The sequence below is a fragment of the Gavialis gangeticus genome, unplaced genomic scaffold, assembly GCF_001723915.1.
Source record: "Gavialis gangeticus isolate Ggan-Ray unplaced genomic scaffold, GavGan_comp1, whole genome shotgun sequence".
Taxonomy (NCBI): Eukaryota; Metazoa; Chordata; order Crocodylia; family Gavialidae; genus Gavialis; species Gavialis gangeticus.
In genome coordinates, this window is record NW_017728992.1 from 171,623,986 (window position 1) to 171,632,959 (window position 8,974).

Sequence of the window (8,974 nt, forward strand, 5' to 3'; positions counted from 1 at the left end):
CCCACGCACGTGGCCCCCTGCATGGGTCCCGGCCCGCTGGAGAGCGCGGAGCACGTGCCGGGTGGGCGGAAAGACGGGGCCATTGGTGTCCGCTGGGGCAGGGCTGGAGCCCGCCTTCCTTGTCAGACCAAGGCACTGCCTCTGGCGCCCACGGCAAGGGCTCTGCGCCCTGCTCGGTTAGGGCCGGAGACCCGGCGGCGGCCAGGACGCGCTGAAGGCACTGGGATGCTGGTGGACAAGGACGCACGGAAGGACGAGGACACGTTGAAGACCCACCCCAAGAAAAGGATGCTGAGATCAAGCATTGGGAGGAGCTGCCTGCCAACCAACTCCAGTGGTGCCGCAACCTTGACCAAGTGGCAGCCTGTTTGGAGGTAAAGCATCTTACCCTGGAAGTGGAGAAGAGAGAGCAGAGGGAGGGAAAGGAGAGGAGCCCCAGCCTGCAGCCTACTCTCTCCCAGGGAAAGACCTGCAACTTCTGCAGAGGGATCTGTGGCTCGAGGACTGGACTCAAGTCACCATCACTAGGCTGTGGTGGAGATCATTCTCCAATTGAGAGATTCTTGCTGGTGGCAGACGAAAACCAAATGTGCTTGGAGGTATAAGCATACATAATTGCCCCAAGCTACTCCCAGCACTAAAAGATAAAACCCGCTCAAGTGAAGTATAGTCAAAGCAAGACTACAGGCATTAAACTACTCTGATGCAATGAAAGTTCTTTCACGCTGAAACTATGTTCTTAAGCTGTTGTAAATCAGCCTCATGGCTTTTGTCCCGGCAATGTGCTTTTAGTAACACTAATATGATAAATATTGATTTAAAGAAATATGAGTGTTAATGTGCTTCAATTGTAAATATTTGTTTTGTTTTGATAAAATCTTTCAAGCTTTTTGAGCAAAACTGGCAGTGACTTTTATTGAAAATCCTACCCCCTGATACAGACCCTTACTGGGGTCAGTAGAACAGTCCTTTGATTAGATGTTTACTTTCCTATAATTAGAGGGCCCTCTTCTAATTACCTATGGAAGGCCGGTGTGGATGAGAATAACCAAGAATTAACTGTTGGCAAATTTACAACATCCTTGCACCCAATGAATTGTTTCATGTTGGTGACCTCTTGGACCACAAGGAGCATGCCCATGTCCATGTTCATGGACAGCTGCAGAGGGGCAAGTTAGCATTGCTGAAAAATAGCCAGTTAGCCTGTCTGGAGTGCTGTGTGAACCTAGCTGCACTGCAAAGCAGCACAGCAAAGGTGAGGATGCCTCTGCCTTGCATGTGGATGCTGCTATGTAGGCATGCCTTTCCTCCAAGGTGTCACTCAGGCTGCTGTTCTGTAGGGTGCATTATCAGAAAGTGGGGAAATTCAGCTAGGATTCAGAAAAGCAGCGTATCGGTATTTATATTTTTAATCACTATCCACTGTTTTATCTAAGGCCCTGACTGCAAAGTTCCTTTGGTTTCTCCAGTTACCGTGATTGCCGCGGTAAAAAAACAGTAAAAAATATGTCCTGATCTTTCAAATACTGCCACACATACTTTTAATCATGCATATAAATTATTGCAGGATCAGAGCCATATGTTGTGTTCACCTGTATTAGTTAAGAATCAATGACAACTATAAAATTGGTAATGATGGATTAGCAGAGAAATCCTTTTGACTCCCTATTATTAAACCCTTGCATTACTAGCTAGTCTTCATATTAGAGGACTGTGCCCTCAATGCCGTAGAGATATTTCCCATGAACCAGTAAGTAGTCATTTTTTAGGTTAACTCTGCAACTCCTCTATGTTCTGAACAGGGCTGAATCTCAGCTGCTGTTCCACCTAGTTTACTGACTTCAGTAAGCGATGTGAGTTTATACTAGCAGAGGATCTGGTTTGAAAGCAGGATGTTACCATATTTGCTCGATTCTAAGACCAAGGTTTTTTCCTCCCTAAAATACAGGAAAAACAAAGCTTCCTCTTAGAATCAAGTATTGAGGGTCTTGCACTGCTCCCTGGCTCTGTGACAATTCCCTCCCTGCTCCCTGGCTCAGCACAGAACCAGGGAGCAGTGCAGGACCCAGCAGGCAGCCAGGTAGTGGTGAGGGACACAGTACAGAGGCACCTGGCAGTGCAGCATGCAGCATGGGGGGTGGGGGGAGACGGGTAGGGGGCATTGAGGGCAGACATCATGGGGGAAGGCCAGGTGGCTGTAGGGCAAGGTGCATGGGGGAGGGCAGGCTGCCTGCCTCCATGCTGCTTGCCTCCTTACTGCCTGCCCCCCTGCTGCAGTGGGGGGAGAGAGGGGTTGAAGACATTTAAGACAAACCTCCGATAATTCAATTCTATACATGGAAAATTATAAAAAGATATATATTATTTTTCATGTAAAGAATTTAATTTTTAGGGACGTGTCTTACATTTGAAGTTGTCTTAGATTGGGATAGATATGGCATTTTTTTAATTAAAAAGACAGAATGCAAACTATTTAAACTTCGAGTTCTGCTTCATAGTAGTTGTCAGTTTTAATTTGCCTAAAATGGATTTTAGAAAGAAGACAGAAAAACTCCATTAATTTTCAAACGTATACCAATAAAACAGAGCAGACACCAAGTTGTGTTTTGCTTCCTAGGAGTACCTGGCAGCAAGAGCTTCCTTTCATCCCTGGGGTCTTAAAAGCATCATCCATCTTCCCACTTGTGCATAGGGAGCCAAAGCAATCCTAGTGTGGGACAAACCTTGTCCAATTGAAGTCAATAGCAAACATTTTAAATTAATAGGGCAAGGAATGAGTTATTAGAGTGTATAAAATCTAGTAGGGATGCAGTGGAACCCTTTTATGTCAAGAGCTATTTGGCTCTCAAAATGTTTTAGGTCTGCTGAGGACATTTGCCAAACTTCTACCCTGAAGTGTATATTTTTGGTTTCAAGACCTTAGCTCTGGTTCAATATAAACAAGTGGCTACATAATACTGTTCTGTATATAAGAGTGTCCATAACGATTCAGTGATAGTGGCATGTGTGTGAACCGAGAGAGACAGTTAGCTGTGTCAATCTGAAGTCAAGTAGAAGGCAGGGTAGATTTGCACCTTGTAGACTAACCAAAGTATATATATGAAGTAAGTAAGCAAGCTTCAGCTTGCAAAAAGCTTGTGCTATACATATCTACCTTAGATAATCTGTAAGGTGTAACACTGCCTTGACTGCCATCCTTCGCAAGGTCCTAGCTTGGATTTCACTTATGTTATGCTTTTGACTTGAAAAGCAGATTTTGTTTTTGGGATTCAGGACTTTAAAAATTTGCAATGTTGAAATATGAATTCCTGCCCAACATGTCAGTTGTGGGAATTGAAAATTTGCTGCAGCAAAAAAACCCAGCTGTTACAGAATACTCATTAATAATATATTTTTATGGGATCCTTGCAGTAGTACTAAGACTGAGACCCATAATTTTAGTATAACAATTTTAGAGGGACTTTTTAGAGATGAGTGATAATCACACTAGGAATAAATTTATGCCAGGGTATGTGAATTTAGCACTACTTCCTTTCTGTGGCTCCATTCCCTTCTCTCTCATACTTGTTTAAATCAAAATTTACTCAAATCAAACAGGCCTGATGTACTTCCACATTTTAAAGCAAGTTTTACTTCATGTTAACCTGGGTTGTGTTTTCAGATTTGTGGTTTCAGTGAAGTAACTGTTTAACTGTAAGAGCAGGTTTTTCTGCAGGCATCCAGGCTGCATGTATGTCATACATGATCTAGGGTAAAATCTAATTCCACTAAAAATAATGGCAAAGTTCCCCTTGATTTAAATGGCACTAGCATTTTTCTCTAATCTAGATCTTTCCATCCTGACTTTTCATTGCTTTTCATCTTGCATAATTAATTACAATATGGTTACAACGAGGCACCAAATCAAAATGGTAGGATTTTACATACACTTTGTGTTCATTTGTCGTGGATTTGGATGACTTCACAGGCTGGGCAGTAGTGAAGAAATAGATCTTATTGATTGGGCTGCATGAAGATAAGATTTTCTTCCTCCACCAGTATATTGAGACTTTCATAACCTCATTTAATGCAAGCTTTCCACATCTGAGGAAAGCTGGGAAAGCTCCTTCTCCTGCAGCTGTGATCATGATCTAGGAAGGGTGCATGTGCAGCAGTAAAGGATGAATGGTTCTGAAGTTAGTAACGGCCATTCTCAATTAAAACAAAATGATTTTGGTAACATGGTAGGAGGCACATGCACAAAGCTCTTTGAGGAGTAAAAGTTTGTGTAGCATGCAAACACACACTTATGTGCTGTCCTGAATATATATACTGTTTGAATTAGGAGCAGTGCCATAGCAAAGAAGTTTGGCACCTGGGGCAAAGCCTGCAGCAGCAGCCCATCCTCACCCTGTGCACAGATCTGGGGGGTACATGCCTCTCCATGCTTGCCTGGAAGTGCATGCAGTGGCAGGAGCCTCCCTTCCCCTGTCCCCATGACCCCAAATGAGCTGCTTACAACTCTGTTGCTCACTGTGCCCCAGCTGGGCAGCATCTATTGGCGCTCTTTAGCTTTGGCACCCAGGGCAGTCACCCCGTTTGCCCCACCTTTGCTACAGCACTGATTAGGATACTCTATCTAAAAATAGGGATATTTTGAACCAAAGCAAGACTCTGGAGCTATGGAAACCATGCCCTCCATTATCTCCCCAACATTGTCCAATATTGATCACATCATAATCTATACCACAAATTCAGTTGCAGGGGTAAGTCAGGAGTAGCTTCACTAAAATATATAGAGTTACTGGCCAAATTTATGATGAGGCCAAAATCCACTGGAGATAACATAGAAGTGGCTGGTAGGGATATATTTATGATTCCTGCTTGTTTTGATTCTGTCCTGATGGCTGTTTTAACATATACCTGCCAGTGACTGTCTTCAAGACACTGCCTAACAGTACCTAGAACTCATGAATAATCGAACTATGAGCTTTCTTGCTTGTTGCACCAGGCCAAGAAGGTCAATAACACCAAACAACTGACAAGTTTTATCCCAGCAAAGTACATTCTTTTCTGAAGAATGTCCCATGTGACTCAAGCTGAGCAGATTTCAGTCCCTTTAGCAGCCACTAACACAAATTATTTAGAAGACGACAAACAACTTGTTCCATATTGCATAAAAATAGTATAAAGGAGAGAAGATTTTGGCCTAAGGTAAGAAAGTAGTTTTTAATTTTTGAACTCTATTCCTTGTCAGGGTATGTTTAGTTTACTGCCTCTAACAAAGCTGTAGGAGGAAAAAACGGTAACTGGGGAGGTGACTTTCCAGAGCAACCCACACAAATACCATTTTGTTTTGAAAGGGAGGGATAGCTGTTTACACACCAATTGCTTATCTACTTACAATGTCCAGTTCATTTTTGCTGTAATAATACTAGAACTAGGCTTATTTTATACAAACCACACTTAAAAGGTAGTGTAATCCAGGGGCAGACTGGAAATTCAGGACTACATTCTTTCTTCCTTTTTCAAATATTATTACAAGGTCTTAATATGGATTTGCAAATTCTAACTAGTTTCATTATGATGACTTTCCTAAAGTCCCCAGACAGGCACACAATAGGCAATAAACATGGTGTCTGACATACTTCATTCATTTTCCAAGACACCAGTCCCGTCTCCCCTCTTTGAGCATGTACAGCTCATCAGTGTCAATGTAGGTTATATGCAAATATCAAGAAGTGTTGCTTTTCTCTAAATAGGGCCACAGCTTGTCTCTCTAAAGGGAAGGCTGCTAAGCAACAAGTGGCTCAGAATAAAAAAATGCATTATTCAATTCAAAGGGAATAGAAAAATAAAACAAATAGGATACAAATTACCAATCATAAATCATAAGAATTCAAAACAGGAACCTGATTCTAGAACTTAAAATAATTTAATTGGAGAACAAAATCAATTAATGTGTGCTTTTTGTCTAGTCAAAACAGGCAACATTTTGAATACTGAATACCAGGTAACAGTTCACTTGTAGATTATGTCTAGGTCTACGTGGTTTCTTTAACAGCCCAGCTCCCTGCTTGTTTGGCTATTTCTTGCTCCTTCCTAATCCCCTCCACCCCAAAGTACCTAGCCGAGTACCTATTATAATTTAAGTACTAATCCCTTCAGTTTACTGATGAAATGAGCTTGGCACTTTATTTCTACTCTAGAGTAAACATTTTAAGCTTTTATTTTCCAATTTAGCTACTTTCAGCTCCTCCCCAAAGAAGACATGCACCTTGTTTTTGTGGGAAGGAGGATAAAAGATTATTCCAGAGTTATGACTGCATAGAAGAGGAACAGAGTCTAATCTTCAGCTCAGTTACCCTCCTTTTCCTGCTCAGGCAGAAGCTGTAACTGTAATTCCTGCTGAAGACTAGCTTCCATAGCAGTCTATGAATTTGAAAAGAGCTAAAAACAGTCTGTAGGACTGTGAAATAGGAGAAAAGAGACCAGGAGTAGATAACAGACATCAAGGTTTGCACAAGAAAAGTTAGCTAAATTAGTGGCACATCAAGACTGTGGATTGAAGAACAATGAGCCAGTAAGCCAACTGACTCCCTCAGCTGCCTGAATAGAAATAGGTACTGCTGCTAGGCAGCTGGTTTTAAACTTTGTCTAGAGCAGGAATCAAAGTGGGGTGCTAATATTTTGGGCAGAAAATCCATATCCCTGCTTAAGATATGCACCCCAATTTTGGAAGGCTATTTTTTGGGGAAAGGGTGTGTGTGAATATGGTATTTCATTGTTGCCTACAAATCTATATATTTGTTCCAGTCTCCTGGAGATGGTTACCTACTTCTTAGGCATTGTGATACCTAAGTTGGAGGCATCTAAGCTGCCTCTCTGGATCTCTCTCTCACCCTTAGAGCATTATCCTTCACCTTTCTTTGGTAATTATGTCAGTTTGAATGCCCTCCTTTGCAAACCCTTTCCACACTGACTCTATAGCCTGAAACATTTCTCTGAAACAACTTTCTATGCCACCACAGCTTTATTTAAATTCCTCCTTGCAAACTGTTTCTAATATGCTGTTCCTAAGAGGAAAGTAATCAAAGAAAGATGTGTATTTTAGACTGCTGTCCTTTCTTTTGACACTAACACCCCATTTCTAGAACCAGGGCACATCTACATGTGCATTTAGTGCACATTAAATTTACTCCACAGTAAGTTACTGAGCAGCAAGCAGTTTTTTAGGCCAGAGCCTACACGTGCAGGCATTAAAGCGCATTAACACTCAGTGTGGCCTGACTTGGGACTAAAGTTAGTCCCAAGTCTGTCCACACAGTGTTACTGCACAGTAAAGTGTCTACACATGTGTTACTGCACAGTAACTAATCAGATGTAAATTTGAAACCTGGATGGTGCAGGTATTAAATTTAAGTCCAAGTCAGCATAAGTTGCCATATTTACTGCTCAGTATGGGCATGCACATATAGACACACACCTGTACTGCTCAGTAATTTTTGGTTACCATGCAGTAATTTTGGTTACTGCACAATAGATGTGCACATGTGGACACACTTCCAGTCTTGCTACTCCTGCCCTGCCTTGCAGGAGCAGTTGTCCAGGCTAGACAGCATCTGAGGGGGAAAAAATCATTACATTTGTATGCACACACCAGAAAAAACATGCAAGTCTCCACTCACTATCCAGTTCATAGGAAGAAACTCTGGTTCAAGAATTGACTGTGATAAGAGTTCCCTCTACAAGGAATACAGCCTTGACACAGATCTTTCCATAACAAAAACTAGCACCATACCCTTAAAAAAACAGGCCATTGTCTTACCATTATCTTCTTACCCAACATTACCATTCTGTTGACCGCTCATTGTGTCATATATCAAGCTGCTTTTCATAGAATCCTGTGCAGAGGCTTAGTTAAGTCAGTGGAGCATTGCAATTTCTGCAAAGACTCAGATGGTAAGAAATGGTCTCACTGACTATAAGGTAAGCATGTTTGTAAGTGTTTGCAGAATTGGTAGATCTCAGATAGTAAGCTTTATTGGTCAGGAACACCATGAACAATTTTGGCTGCTGTAGATAATAGTAGGCTTGGCTGGAATCAATTTTTATCAGTAAATGTCAATTTCACCTCATACTCAGAAATTGACAAAAAAAATTTCCATCCTTAATAAGAAAATTTTATAGAAAGGTGATGTAAGAAAAATGATGGCTGAAAACTTATTAGAATTAAATGATGTTGTTCAGTCCCTGTCATAAGAACTGATAAAGTGAGCTACACACACACGCACCTTCTTCGAGGATTATCATATTTCCTGTTCCAAAAATGAAGACACCTGTGGCATGGATGGGCCAGGGAATATATGATTGTGGGGGGGGGCAGCGATATGCCGGTGCCCCACCTCTGCTCATTCTGTTGCCTCACACTCCTGCTCCTGCCCTTCACTCTTAACTCACAGACCCTTGGCCCTGCCAGTGCACCTCACTCCTGGCTAGTTGCCCCCTGCCCCTCTAGCCCTGCAGTGCCCCTTATCCCTGACTCACAGCCCCCTGCTCACCCCAGCCCTGCCAGTGCCCTTCACTCCTGACCCACAGCCCTTTGCCCCCCGAGCCCTGCCAGTGACCCTCACCTCCGACCTGCAGCCACCTATCCTCCCAGCCCTGCAAGTGCCCCTCACTCCCAGCCAGCAGCTCCCTGTTCCCCCCAGCCCTGCAGCATCTCCTAGCCACCCTACCCCCTGTGAGCACAGGAAGCAGTCCCAGTGCCCCTGGCTGGCCACGCAGGTCCCTGCTGCCCCTGAAGGCCCCCACCCCCCTTCCCCTACTGGACGAGCAGGCACATCCCCCCTGCTTCTCCTACCCTTCCACAGCCCCAGAGCCCAAACAGCCTCCCCCAGCGCTGGCAGGCATGTGCCCCACTCACACTCCCATCCCCTCCACACACCCTGCTACCCTGCTACACACACACACACACACACACACACACACACAC